The 13,893-nt window shown below is 48.2% G+C and overlaps 1 protein-coding gene across 4 annotated transcripts in view; it reads left to right on the top strand.

The window, feature by feature from the left end:
• TMEM229B (transmembrane protein 229B) overlaps window positions 1-13,893 on the top strand; it is a 49,688-nt gene that overhangs the window by 25,055 nt on the left and 10,740 nt on the right. For 3 of the 4 annotated variants that reach the window (XR_007493839.1, XM_049770508.1, XM_049770506.1), the window contains exon 2: window positions 10,437-10,618. The gene's annotated coding sequence lies outside the window, so the exon portion shown is untranslated. Of the gene's footprint in view, window positions 1-10,320; window positions 10,342-10,436; window positions 10,619-13,893 lie in introns of those variants that run through there. The other variant, XM_049770507.1, reaches the window with a different exon arrangement.

Raw genomic sequence — 13,893 nt, 5'->3', positions numbered from 1 at the left:
CCAACTCAATCCTGCACCAATCACTGCAAGGCTGCTTGGACCGCCTCTCTCACTCAGCCAATCCAAGCAGGCTTTTGATGCATGCAAATTAGACAATGTTCTGGACCCGAATCTACACTGTCAAAAGTCTGCTCAGATTGGCCAGAGTCAGAGAGGAAGTCTATTACAGTAGAACCTTTGAACCTTTGCCTGTTGTGATTGGCTCACTGTGGTACATACAGTTGCAGCACAGGAAGGTTCGTCGGATACAGCGAATATAGGCCTAAACCTATGTTTTAACTGCAAAACTAGGGGGTCGTCTTATATGCCCAGTCGTCTCTTATACGCTGGCAAATACGGTAGTTAACCAGTTTAGTTTTTAGGCCAACTCAGCTGTACCCAAGGCTTACTACCCAAGGCTTACTACCCAAGGCTCTGTACTCAGGGACCACTCCTGATAGAGACTCACGGGACTATTTGGGGTGCTAGGATTGAACCTGTTCATCTGCCTACAAGCCCAACACCCTTCTCTGTACTATCTCTCCAGCTCTGCCTTGAAAAAAAAATTGTATGCATGGTTGCTTTGAGGTGTGACACCAGATTTGCTTAGGTACTGCTCCTGACTTAGTGTTCAGGATTCCTGATGAAACTAGGTAACGATATGGTGCCAGGGATTGAACCTGGGTCTCCTGCATCCACAGTATATTCTCCGGCTCATTGGACTAGCTCCCTGTTACCAGGGAAAGTAGTTCTTCTTTCTAAGATTTCCAATGTTTTTCTTCTAATAACCTTGTTTGATCTCCTGGGTTCAATTCAACTCAAACATATTACTCCTTGGAGTATATTAATCATCTTTTAAGTAATATTTTATTTTGTTGACTTTATTCATTTTGTTCTTTAGCTAGGACTTTTTTCTTGAGGTGGGGCACACCTAGTGGTGTTCAGGACGTAGTCCTGGTTCTGTGTTCAGGGCTTACTGTCAGTGAGCAGTGCAGTGCTAAGGAATGAACTCAGCTGTATGTAAAGTGCTCTTTCCAGCTCTAAACCTTGGTACTGCTTTCATGGATTTGTTTTTTGTCAAGTGTGTGGGGAGTCTTGGTTATGTGTTCTTCTGTAGTTGTGAGGGTTTCTGGCCACAGAGTGTGATCCTATCCTCTAGAGTGAGCACTGGTCATAGACTTAGGTGTCCCTTGCTTTCTACTGTGTGCTGGGCACAAGCAAGGTTTCAGTAGTGGGAGATAGACCACTTATATGACTGCTCCAAATCCATTCACCAAGGACTTGGGACCTCTCCTGCTTCCCACCATCTGCTGGCCAGCTCCCCTGACTGAGCAAATCTGCAGCCGTACTGATCATGTTTACATCCTAACCCCAGCATTTCCTAGCGCTGTGACCTTGGTTGGGAAAGCGAAGTAACTAACCTCAGGGTCTTATTTATAAAGGAGGAATGATAATAATAGCCTATCTCCCATAGGATTTTTGTGAGGGCTAACTGACATCATCTATACCAAAGCCCTTAGGACAGTTTCTGGCACATATATGTTGTGAGTGTCAGCTATTAAAATTACTATAACTATTAGTATTGATTCATGATTTTATTTTGGGAGTTGTGTTATCTACATCAGTTAATTTATATCTGCCGTCCATCTTCAGAGACCCCATATCATTTCTTCTTGTTTGGAGCACTATATGGAATTTATTCTTGCTAGAAAATGTTTGGACTTTGGAGAAGGTGAATATATATATATATATTGACCTTCCTGGTCTTAATAGACTCATGCATTTCTTTCAAGTTCCTTTTCTGAGTCTGTACGTGTCTGTGATTACTATCTGTGTCTGTCATATAGATATGACACTGCGGGGTTCGTGGGTTCACCAGAAAGCCAAGCCCAAGGCAAGACCTGGTCTAGTCATGTGCTCTGACTGCCAGGCAGGAAGGGACAGCCCTCCTCAGGCAGGTGTGAGGCTGTCCAGTGAATGTAATAGGTCCTCTGTTTCTTTTGTCAAAAGGCATGTTAATTGGGGCCAGGAAGGTGGCGCTAGAGGTAAGGTGTCTGCCTTACAAGCGCTAGCCAAGGAACGGACCGAGGTTCGATCCCCCGGCGTCCCATATGGTCCCCCCAAGCCAGGGGCGATTTCTGAGCACATAGCTAGGAGTAACCCCTGAGCGTCAAACAGGTGTGGCCCAAAAACCAAAAAAAAAAAAAAAGCATGTTAATTATTTTCAGTAGTCTAATTACGTGGCTAATGAGAGACTGAGATAAGCTTCCCTTTAATTACTCTTGCCTAAGTACTGTTTGGAGCCATATTTTGAGCATGTTGCAAGCTTCTTTTCTTTCACAAAAGATGCTGCTGTCAGAGAGGTGAGTGAGAGGACTAGGTGTTGGGTTTAAGGCTCCTAGTGCTGTTGGTTGGTGCCAATCAAGTGGCTGTTGGCCATATCTCTGGGCCATGCTGGAAAGAAAAGGCATAGTTCAGACCAGGTCAAATGGGAACCATTCCAATGGCCTCCAAACACTCCACTCTTCCTTCTTCCCACCAGTGCACTGCCCTGCAGATTCCTATTGCTTAGGCCTTCTCTCTCTCTTGGAGTACCTTCAGCCTTTCTTTTTCCTCTTTGGCATATGGATGAATCCCTACCGTTAGGAATCCATGGCCCAGAGAGCCTTCTGAGACAAAACTAGGGTTAGGTGTCTCCTTTTCTGGAGGAGAAATGCCATAGTCAAGTTCTGTCCACTTGTTCCTCCCCAGTTTTGTCCTGTGTGGTCTGATCTTCCTGAGATTCTCATGTGGTGTCATTTGTGGACAAATTCTTGGATGTTGATAGTTTTACTCAGTGGATTTTAATCCTTTGGGAAATTGGTGTGCCTTTGTCAACTATGAGAACCTATTGTCAACTTTCAGTGGTTCCTTGCTGGTCGGTAAGTTCAGTACACCTGGTTTCACTTCACATATTCCCTTCTCCACTGGTGGGAGAGGTGAAAATTATGGTGGGGACTTCCTTTAATCTAACACTTAAACTACCTGAGTTTCCTTTTCCTCCCGAGTAAATTGTAGTTAATGCCTTCCTTAAAGACTTGTGAAGGAGGGTTTAATATAGTTCTTTGTGCACACTGCTTAGTACCAAGAATATGTCCAACAAGTGGGTTGGAATTGTTTTTGATATGGTATTGGAGATTCGATCTAGGGAATCACACATGAAAGGAAAATGCTCAAATGTTGAACTGCATTCTTGGTCCTGGTTTGGTGTTTTTGAGGGGAAGGGGGAAAGGGATACACCCTGTGGAGTCATGCGTGGCTTTGTGCTTAAGCCCATACCTTGCAATGCTTCGGAGACCAAATGTGGAGTACAAACCAAGGTTGAGGTTGAAGCCACATGCTTGGCAAATGTCTTAACCTTTGTATGCTCTTTCCAGCACTGGTTTAGAGTTTGTAAATACTGCGAGCAGTAACTCTAGAGTAAGTTATATCCAGAGTCAAGAGTGGGTCCTAGACACCAATAGCCAGGGCCTTCTCCTGGCCTTTGGGATGTCAGTTTCTTTAAACTGTGGACATGGGCTCACTCTATCCCATCTCACATAGTCAATGAGATTGGGGCTTATCTGTTTTGAGGGTTTCTAGCCAAAGAAACTAGAGCTACCATTGGTCATAGACAGGAGGGTTATGACCTCCTGTTAACTGGGCAGGGCTGTCTATTCAGGAGGAAAGGATTTCTGAGAGTCAAAAAAGAGAGCTCGGGGGCCGGAGAGATAGCATGGAGGTAAAGCGTTTGCCTTTCATGCAGGAGGTCATCGGTTTGAATCCCGGCGTCCCATATGGTCCCCCGTGCCTGCCAGGAGCAATTTCTGAGCCTGGAGCCAGGAATAACCCCTGAGCACTGCCTGGTGTGACCCAAAAACCAAAAAAAAAAAAAAAAAAAAAGAGAGCTCGGCTTTGTGTATTGGTTGGCCTTTTGATCACCCTTACCAAGTTCTGGAACCTAGCTTCTTTGCTGAATGTGGGGAAGGCGAAAATCTTAAACATTTGTTTTGGAATACATTTCTTTATGATTTATTATAGGTAACTATTTAATTTGTATTCCTATTTCATGCAGAGATTTTTAGGTTGAAAAGCAGGCATGAATGGTGTTGTGTATGTAAATATTTTGGGGGATTACTATGTTACTCACCCTAAACTGATTGGTGATTGTGCCCTACCCTAGGGTGTGACCTGGCATTCTGCCCCTATCCTAGGGTAGGACCTGATTCTGCTTCCACCATTGGTTGGTATCTGATCCCACCATTGGGTGGTACCTGACTCTGGGGTATAAAAACAAGGGTCTGTGGAAGGCCGGGCTTTTTTGGCTGGAACTGAAGCTGAGTCTTTGGACTTCAGTTTTATCCTCCGAATAAAGCGAATATTTCCACGAGCCTGACTGTCTGCGAGCTGTTTACCCGCCGTTTCACCTCAGAACCGTGGGCTAGACAGGGTGGCAGGCGCGTGCTCCGAGCTGGAAGAAAAAGGCCTCATCCTTCATTCCACCATCAGTCAACCTCTTCAGGGGCTGAATTGCTACAAATGGGATAAGTTTAGAACATGTAGTATTGCAAGCCAATAGGGCTTTTGGGGATGAAAGAAATGGTTTTCATTTCCCCTATCCCACATGGCAGATATTCACTGCCTATAGCCTTTCGGCATTCATGGCTAGTGAAACTGAAGAATTTTGGGTTTTTGTTAAGTTTTAAGTTGTTAAAACCAAAATAACCACAGGTATCTAATGTCTATTAAATTGGACTGTGAAGTTCTGAAGTTTGTAGGAAAATAAACATTTGTGAAAATCCTATTCTTGGCTTGTGCCTTTGCAACCTGTGTCTGCATACTGTTTGCAAAAAATGGTCAAGGTGTATTAAGTGGTTGACCAGGGTCGGGTGATCAGCCTCTTTACCATTCCAGGGGAAATGACTATCTTAGGAATAACCAGAAAGATCCTTGTGATACTGGCCGTCCTTGCCCAGCCTCTGACTTATCTCTTTTCTTATTGTCTGCAAGAGATACAGCTGTTGGCATTCACAACAGTAGAGTGGTACTTAGACAGATGATCCTGGTGTCAGTTAAGAATGTTCCAGATGGGGCCAGAATGGTGGTGCAGCGGTAGGGCGTTTGCCTTGCATGCAGCTCACCTAGGACAGTCTTCGGTTCATCTCCCGGCGTCCCATATGGTCCCCCAAGCCAGGGGCATTTTCTGAGCACGTAGCCAGGAATAACCCCTGAGCATCACTGGATGTGGCCAAAAAAAAAAAAAAAAGCAATGTTACAGATATTGGGGGGAATCACACATACTTTCAATATTTTCTTTTTTGGGGGGGGGCACACCCGTTTGATGCTCAGGGGTTACTCCTGGCTATGTGCTCAGAAACTGTCCCTGGCTTGGGGGGACCATATGGGATGGCGGGGGATCAAATCGAGGTCCGTCCTATGCTAGCGCTTGCAAGGCAGACAGACACCTTACCTCTAGCGCCACCTTCCCGGCCCCTACTTTCAATATTTTCTTAGATGCAAGTGATAGAACTCCAATAAGCAAGCTGGAATAAAAAAGGGTTATTTACTTTCTTTTGGTGTGGGGAGTCCCAAGCAATAGTCAGAGAACCTGGGGATACTCTTGGGCATATTTGTCTAGCAAGACCTTGTAGTTCAGTGCTCAGGCCTGGCACTACAAGGCTTCTTGGGCCCAGTGGTTCTGGGGCCACCCAGTGCCACACCTGGCAGTGCCGGGAGGCAGGAGGTCATGTGATGCCAGGGATGGAATTAGGGTGCTTGTGCATGCAAGGCATGAACATCAGCCCTTCGATCTATTATTTCCCTGATGCTTTACTTTGTTCTTATAAGCATCTAGACTAGTGAGAGCCAGTGAACTTATTTAAATTCTTTTCATCAGAAGCAAATGGAAATTCCAGGCCATCAGTCAAAGGGTTTGCCTTTCCCTTCATTCTCAATAAGCTCATTGGGAAACACTAGCTGACTAGGGCTTGCCTCTCCCAGCTCCTGCCTGCAGGAGTATCTCAGTTGGCTGGGCACATTCACCTACCTCTGGAGGGCTCTGCTCTGGCCTAACTGGCACTGAGATCACCAAATTAGGGAAGTAAAGGATAGAGAATATCCCCTTTCTTCATTACACTAACAGCGGCTACCCTGACCCTGCTGCTCTTCCAGTCCATTTAATCTGCTCCGATGTTGGATTCTTTTCACATTCTGTGCTCTCGGTCTGGAATGTTTTCTCAAAGCTCCTTACACAACTCTCACCCTCTTCCTGATCTGTTCCCAAGTGCTACCACCGTGGAGATGCTTCAGATGTGACTTCCAGCATCCATTTTCTTTCTGAACCCACCAACTAACGAATGCCTTTGTTTCCTGGCCTCTGATCAAAAATGGCGCCCGTGCTGGCCTGTGTCCTGCCACCTCCCTTACCAGTCGGTGTGCTGATGCGGGAACTCTGTCTCACCAGCACCTGGTGGAGGCCTGGCCTCCCTGGGATCCCGGGCCACCCTGGGAGGGATGTCTCTAGGGACTGGGGTCAGCCACACATGTGCAAGGCATCCAAAGGGCTTCCTGGGCGAGGCCATCTGGATGCTTAGGAATCTTCAGGATGGCTGGGTTGTGTGAAACGGTGAAAATAAGGTGTTACCCTGTTGGGCAGCCCAGACTTGACTTCTGAAAGACCTCCAAGGCCTCTCTGTGCCTCCACTGGCAAGGTCCCACAGAACAAGGTGCTATGGAAGGTCACCTACACCCCAAGGACATGGTAGTTATAAGGAGGTTCAAGTAAAAGCCTTCCCAACTTCTTGGTGGGTGAGGCGGTGGGTCCCCTTTCCAGCTGACAGGAGGAGCCATGCTGGTCTCATGTGACAGGATTCGAGGGCCCCTCAGCTGCCGCCGCCTGATGGGATCTGCAAAGGGGATTATTGATGAGGGGAGGTGAGGCAGCTCTTACAGTAACACATGCCTCGCTCTGGGACGGCGGCCAGGCAGCTAATTAGAGAGCCCAGCAGCTGTCCAACCTTGCAGGCAGTCATCAGCAGCTCCCTAGCCTGGGGTGGGGTAGGAGGGATGGAGGGAACGGGGCCTGGGGCCAAAGCCCACAGCCAAAGTGGAGGCGATGCGGTCAGAGTTTGTAGGGAGCAGGATGTTGAGGGGTGTGTCATGTTGGGCGGGTTGGAAAGGGAAGCAGAGTGGGGAGAAGGATGACAGGACCAGAACAGCTAGCAGAGAAAACAGAGGGGTGGTGGGACTGCTCACAGGCGGGGAGACCCAGATTCCATACCCTGAGCAAGGGAACAGAGTGGAAAGTCAAGTGGAGAAAAGGGGACCTACCTCCTCCGGTTTTATTCACTGTGGTGGTCAGGCCCCTACCCTGCCCTGGGTCTCTGCTGCCCTTAGCTCTGCGGTGTTTGTATGAGAAGGGGTAAGGAGAAGTTGGGGGAACACCCTGTGAAGCTGAGGTTTGGGAAGTGGCCAAACCCACTGTGCTCAGGGCATGTCTGACTGTTTATTGGACAAGTAAAACATTTGCTCTGGGCCATCTGGGAAGAATGGACAGGGGTCATCTGGGTTTTTGAGTAAGAGAGAGATTTGAGGAAGAGAAAAATGGGAGAGAAAAAGGAAGGGTGTTTGCCTGCCATTTCCTGGCTCATCTCAGGCTCTGGGCCCAGAGGAAAGGCACAGGGTAGAGGGTGGGTAGTGGGTGGTAGATTTGGTTTTTAAGTTCTGGTCAGAGAAGCAGAGATTCCAGCCTTCGAGCCCAGCTTACCCTAAATAGTTAGCAGAGAGGAGAGAGGATGATGCAGAGAGAATTTCCTGCCAGCAGCTGCTGCTTAAACCGCTTTAGGAACACAGTCCTACGTGCATAAAAACTGGATGTGCCTTTCGAGAGTTTTAGCACAGGGTGGAAATAACAGAATGGGTTGTTGGTATACTCCGGCCCAAACTTGCACTTGAGCCTTGTCCATGCAGGAGCCTGCATGGCTTCCCAGGCTGTTCTGTCCCAGCCCAGCCTCCACACGAGAGAGGATGTGTTCTGTATTGCCCACACCACAGGCACCTCACCTTACTGGCCAGGGGATGACTTCTAGAAGTGGCAGAAAGGAGAGAGGAAGCACCCCCTTTTCCTTCTCTCCTGGGCAGAGACAGCCCTGACCCTCATCAGCTAGAGTTTCTGTGCTTCGCTGGAGCAAGCTCTTCTGTGTCTGTGAACTTAGCACTCTCCCAACCATCTCTGTGTTTGGTTAATGACTCTGGGTAGTACAGCTAGCCAGAGATTTAGTCCTTCCATCCAACAAACATTCCCTGATCTTACGGGATTCATCGCGAAGTGAAGTCGCAGGCACATCATTAATTTTAAGTGAGACACCGTGTTTCAACAGAAGGCTGTTCAGGGTCCCATGTAAGTAAGTGGGAAGCTGTGGAGAAGGAGATGTTAAAAGGAATGAGACCTTTCAACAGGCTATGGGTGAGAGCATGGTGGCCTGCAGAGGAGAGCAGGGAAGGAGGGCTTGGTACTGAGTAGAAGTCCCTGTACTTTTGAACAAATAGGAGCACCGTCCTGTGGCTGGGGAAGCTGGATGGACAATGTCAGCTGTGTTTACAAATGAGTATTTTACCAGATGGACTAAATAGAATTTACCCAAACAAGAGGTAAGTGGATAAAGCACTTCCTGGGTTCAGATCCTGAGGATTTTATACAGTTCCCCTAGCACAGAATCAAGAGGAATCCCCGACCACCACCATGTTGTGGTCCACCTCCCCTGAAATAATGAGGTTCATAAATTCCCCCAAACTGCTTGTGTGCAAAAGTGCTTCTGGTTCTTGGTGTCTCTGGGACCTATTCTCGGGGGCCAGACAGTGTCAGGGCTGGGGTAGTTTGTGCCCTGGAAGGCAGGTGGGGCCATCTGCTGATCCAGCCCCCACTAGTTCTCTTCCATCAGGAAGCAGGAGGCTTCCTGGAGAAGCTGCCCAGGAAAGCAGCAGATTCGGTGAAGAAGCAGGTTCCCAACCTTGGCACTTTCATCTGTCTCTTTAGCCCCTCCAGCAAGGGGCTCCAGTTTGAGAGCAGACCTATTCAAACCTTGCAGGCAGGATGTGGACTCTAGTTTCAGTTTTGTTTCTGTCTTGTGCTATCATTGTGGCTGCTCAGCTCCTGCAACAACCCAAGCTCACAGGGTCTAAAGGTGTGGGGATTTTGGGGGTGTGGGACATGCCCACGAACATTCTGTCCTGAGAGGCAAATGCCAGGGTGAGAGCCCTGTCCAGGTGAGAGGTGGAGAGAGGAGAAGGGAGCAGTGCTTGGGGTTCCTGTTTTTGAAAGGGCTGGGTGAGGGACATACAGAGGGGGTGAGCTGCCTGTGATCTGGGGACACTGGTTGTAAAGAGAACCCCCACCCCCACCCCAGGGATACGCCCTTCTGTCCTAGAGCACTTTTATGCCCAGAATAGATTTCGGATCATGCCCTTTCACTTCTCCTAGACTCTGCTGCAGCCTCATGCATGCCTGACACAGAATCCACAGAGGGAGCCTGGCACCCTGTTGCTGGGCCAGAGAGGAAGGGGACCTTGGGTATAAGTGGGGCACAATGCTTGGCGATCCTCCCTGCTTGGCCATCCTTGGGGAAAGGTGCCAACTCCCTTCTGACCCCCCCCCCAATCACATCTTCTGGGCTTTGTTACTTGGGCTCGAACAGATGGGGGCTCCTCCTAAGGATTTTCAGGGAATTTTGACACTTTCATATTAAATAGACAAGAAACTGTCAATAATCCCGTCAAATGGTCAAGCCTTAGGAATCTAGCTATGATGTACACAAAGGCATTACCAAGTCACCTTTCTGTCAACTTGCCTTTAGTTATTTTTGCCATAGGAAGAGCTTGACCCGTGAAAGGATAAAAGACACATCAGGACAGACAGTGGAATTGGGGAGACAGGGGGTGCTTGAGCATGGGTGTTGGTTCGCTGGTTTTTCTGCAGACTTGTTCTTGCACCATCCAAATGCTCACGCCAGGGCTTCCTACCTTATCTGACTTCTCAGAAGTCCTTGACTGTCCTTGAGTACAGAGGCACCCAGGGCAGGGTGAAGGTGAGCGCGTCATTTGAACCTCTTGAGAATGAAGCCGGATGCTAAAATTATCTCCCCTCTCGGATTTCGGGGGGGGGGTGCATATGGTGCAGAAAGTCCTGAGCTTGAGCCACACGTGCGCGTGGCCTGGGATCGATCCCAGCTTCTCACGGGTTGCTCGCCTCTCCAGAGCTGCTCAAATAGACGCAGAGACCAGGAGACAGCGGTCGTTTGGCCCAGGCTGGCTGAGTGTCTGGTCCTCAGCTGGAGCCTGGGGCCTGGGGTACTATTGCCTTTAGTCTGCTGCTCTGGCTGGCAGGGTGGCTTGCGGGCAGGGTGGCGGTTCTAACTCATTGATGCCTTCTCTTTTATTCCTAGGGACACAAGAAAGCAGCCCAGCCGCTCGCCCAGGATCAGCTGAGCCCTGGAGCTGACTCTTGCCCACACGGCTGAGAATGGCACAGAGACGCAGCCAGGCACCCAGACGGAGGTTAACCAGGGACACGCCAGGACTGTGACCCTGATGTCTGTTCGGAGCTGCGGACTCAAGGGTGTGACAAGTGAGTTGGTTATAGGATCTGTGCGTTTTGCCAAACCAGGGGCTGGTCTGGAGGGGCCAGTTCTGAGCTTGCTTCCTGCCTTAGAATTTGTCCCAGAGGGGCACGGGAAGAGGGGGAAGTCCATATCACACGCTGGAGCCATCTGAGAGCAGCAAAGCCTCTAAGCACTGGCCAGACTGTCCTGCTGGCTTGCCAACTTGGGCTAGACAAGTCACACATGGGCGATGGCATTTCGCTAAATCTCTGGATGGCAGCTTGTAGCTTCTGTGGGCCTCTTGCATGGGTGCAGGGCAGCTGTGCCTTTCTGGGGATGTGGCTCTGTCCAGACACCTTATGTGGTTCTTGTGACATCAGAGAAGGTACCCAGAGCACTGGGAGAGGATGAATTTATGGTGCACAGCTGTCCTAGAAATGACAGGGAATTGGCCTGAGCAATAGCTCAGTGGTAGGGCACTTGCCTTGGACGCAGCCAACCCCAACAGACCTCGGTTCAACTCCTGGCAACCCATATGGTCCCCCAAGCCTACCAGGGGTGATTTCTGAGCACAGAGCCAGGAATAGTCCCTGAGTGTTGCCGAATGTGACCAAACAACAACAACAACGCAAACAAAAAAGAAAAAATGACGGAATCAAGAGGAATAGGGTATCTGCTGCCCTCCCCTTATTTTGTCAGCTCCTCCTTAGTCTAGGCAGGTCTGCATGAGGGATGAGAGGTGCCCCCCACCGTGGTCTCCCCTATCCTCACAAGGCGAGGCCTTTCTTTCTAGTCTCAGCCTCTGGCTGTTCCTTGATGATGCTTTTTTGAAAAATGACAATTGGCTACATCCCGAGCCCCAGAGGCCTGGCTGGCCTGCAGGCTAGTTTGTCTATATAGGCAGACAGTCCAGCTGTGGGATCAGACACCAGCAGGCAGAGAGGTAGAACAGAGCTGGAGCTTCTGCAGCGAAGGCCCAACAGGCTTTTAGGAGCTGCTGAGCTCCTCTTTTTGTTTGTTTAGTTTTGTTTTGGGGCCACACCCCAGACTGTTCAGGGCTCTGCATTCAGGTTTCTTCCCAGCAGGGCTCAGGGTACTAGGTATCGAGTTTAGGTAGGACTCATAGAAGACAAGTGCCCTGCTTGTTGTTCTACTGTTCTGGCACAGGAGAAAGGAATGTTCTTTTTTGGGGGGAGGGGGTGTCACATCTGGTGACACTCAGGGTTTACTCCTGGCTCTCTTGGCAGGCTTGGGGGACCATATGGGATGCTGGGATTTGAACCACCATCTGTCCTGAATTGGCTGCGTGCAAGGCAAAAGCCCTACCTCTGTGCTATCTCTCCAGTCCCTTAAGGAGTGTTCTTGAGTGGATTTATAACTTGGGTGATGTGCCTCAGCCTGATCGGAGGTGGGGGCAGAAGAGGCTTCTGGAGGTCTCGGTTGGAAGCCGTGGTTCTGACAAAAACCAAATCCTTACATCAGAGAGCTCACAGAGCAGTCTAGACCATCAGCCTTGAGACTGCTGTGCCTTTGTCCAGAGACGCCACTTTACAAACTTATTTTTAATGTTATTAGGAAATAGTACCAAACAAGAAAAGGGCTGAATTCTTTTGTGACAGGCACAAAAAGATGGTTCTCAGGGGGATCAGTAGAGTAGTGGAAATGGGAAATGACTGTCCTCCCTGTCTGATGCAACTAGATTGAGCAAAATATAGTTTTCTCTTGGTGGAATATGATAGAGCCATTATAATAGTGAGAGCGTAGAGGATATAACAATTTGAAAATTATTATGAGATTAATAAATGAAAATATCTACTTAGGGATTAAGTACAATTAATATTTGTAAAATAAATGCAGAAAAACAAAAGTAGCAAGATGGAAAGGATCACGGTTGCCAACTTAGTAGAACTGGGAATGACTTTTCTTTCTATGGTGAGTGTATTTGCTCTTGGTGGGAGGGGGTTAGGGGTTATTTCCAACAGTACCCAGGGTTAATCCTGACTCTGTCTTCAGGGTTACTCCTGATGATGCTTAGTGAACCGCGTTTGGTTATAGGAATCAGACCACTACCAGACATGTGCAACTGTCTTGTACCTATATTATATCTCCAGCCCCTGGATTTGCTTTTTTATTTGTTTGTTTGTTTGTTTGTTTTCTGGGCCACAGCTGATGCTCAGGGGTTACTTCTGGCTCTGTAATCAGGAATTCTGGTAGTGCTCAGGGAACTATAGGGGATGCCAGGGATCAAATCCAGGTCAGCCACTTCAAAGGCAATGACCTACCTACTGTACTATTGCTTCAGCCCTTGGATTTGCTTTTTTTTAAACATTGATTTTGATTAATATGCTTCATTATTAAAAGCAGCTTTCTACTGCTGGATGATGGGGGACTTTTATAAATCATTCTGTAATGTTTAACCTTACCTATTTTTGTAATCAGAAAATAATGATAGATCCATAAAATTGCTAGAATAAAACTATTCTGGGGAGGCATACCTGGCAGTGCTCTAGAGTTCAGAGTGGTCCTGGGGGAGTTACTCAGAGAAACATGCAGTGCTGGGATTCAAACTGGCTCTCTCATTTTCCTAACTGTTAGAATAAACTTTTATGAAGAATCTATTTCTCTAGAGCAAGGAGAAAGACTGGGCCAAACAACTGTTCATAGCTGCTTCATTTGCATGTTAAAGGGACTCATCCATTCATCTTTATCCAGGTGTTAGAGGTTCTAGTAGTGGGCACCATTCTAGGCACTGTTTACTCTGGCAAATGCCTCAGGGAACTTTCACTCAAATGGAGCCACAAATAATAAGCAATTAGAAAATATCAAATGAGGGGCCTGAGCGAGGATAGCACAGAACAATGGTAGGATGTTTGCCTTGCACTCGGCCAATCCAGGACAGATCCGGGTTTAATCCTTGGCATCCCCTATGGTTTCCCTGAGCCTGCCAGAAGCGATTTTTGAGCCAGGAGTAACCCCTGAGCATCACTGAATGTGGCCCAAAATAAAACAATAAAACAAACAAAAATATTAGTTAAAAAATCAGAACGGAAGTGCTATGAAAACAGTGAAATGGGATGGAGTGAGTGTGAGGTGGTAATTTCAGAGTAAAGGTCAAGCATAGGTTTCGGATATAGTTGAACTGAGGTCTGACTGGCAACAACAAAGCAGCAGGTAAGGTTTGGGAGGAGCCTCTAGGTACAGGCCTAGAGGCCCAGCCTGCTGGGTGCCCTTTGCGTCTGGAGTCTCTATGCCAAGTCTGACTTCATTACTGGGGTTCTCTTGCCCAAACGCTCGGCCCCAT

Source organism: Suncus etruscus, chromosome 3 (assembly GCF_024139225.1).
Source record: "Suncus etruscus isolate mSunEtr1 chromosome 3, mSunEtr1.pri.cur, whole genome shotgun sequence".
Classification (NCBI taxonomy): domain Eukaryota; kingdom Metazoa; phylum Chordata; class Mammalia; order Eulipotyphla; family Soricidae; genus Suncus; species Suncus etruscus.
The sequence above is the reverse complement of the archived record's forward strand: the minus strand, read 5'-3'. Positions and strand labels throughout refer to the sequence as shown.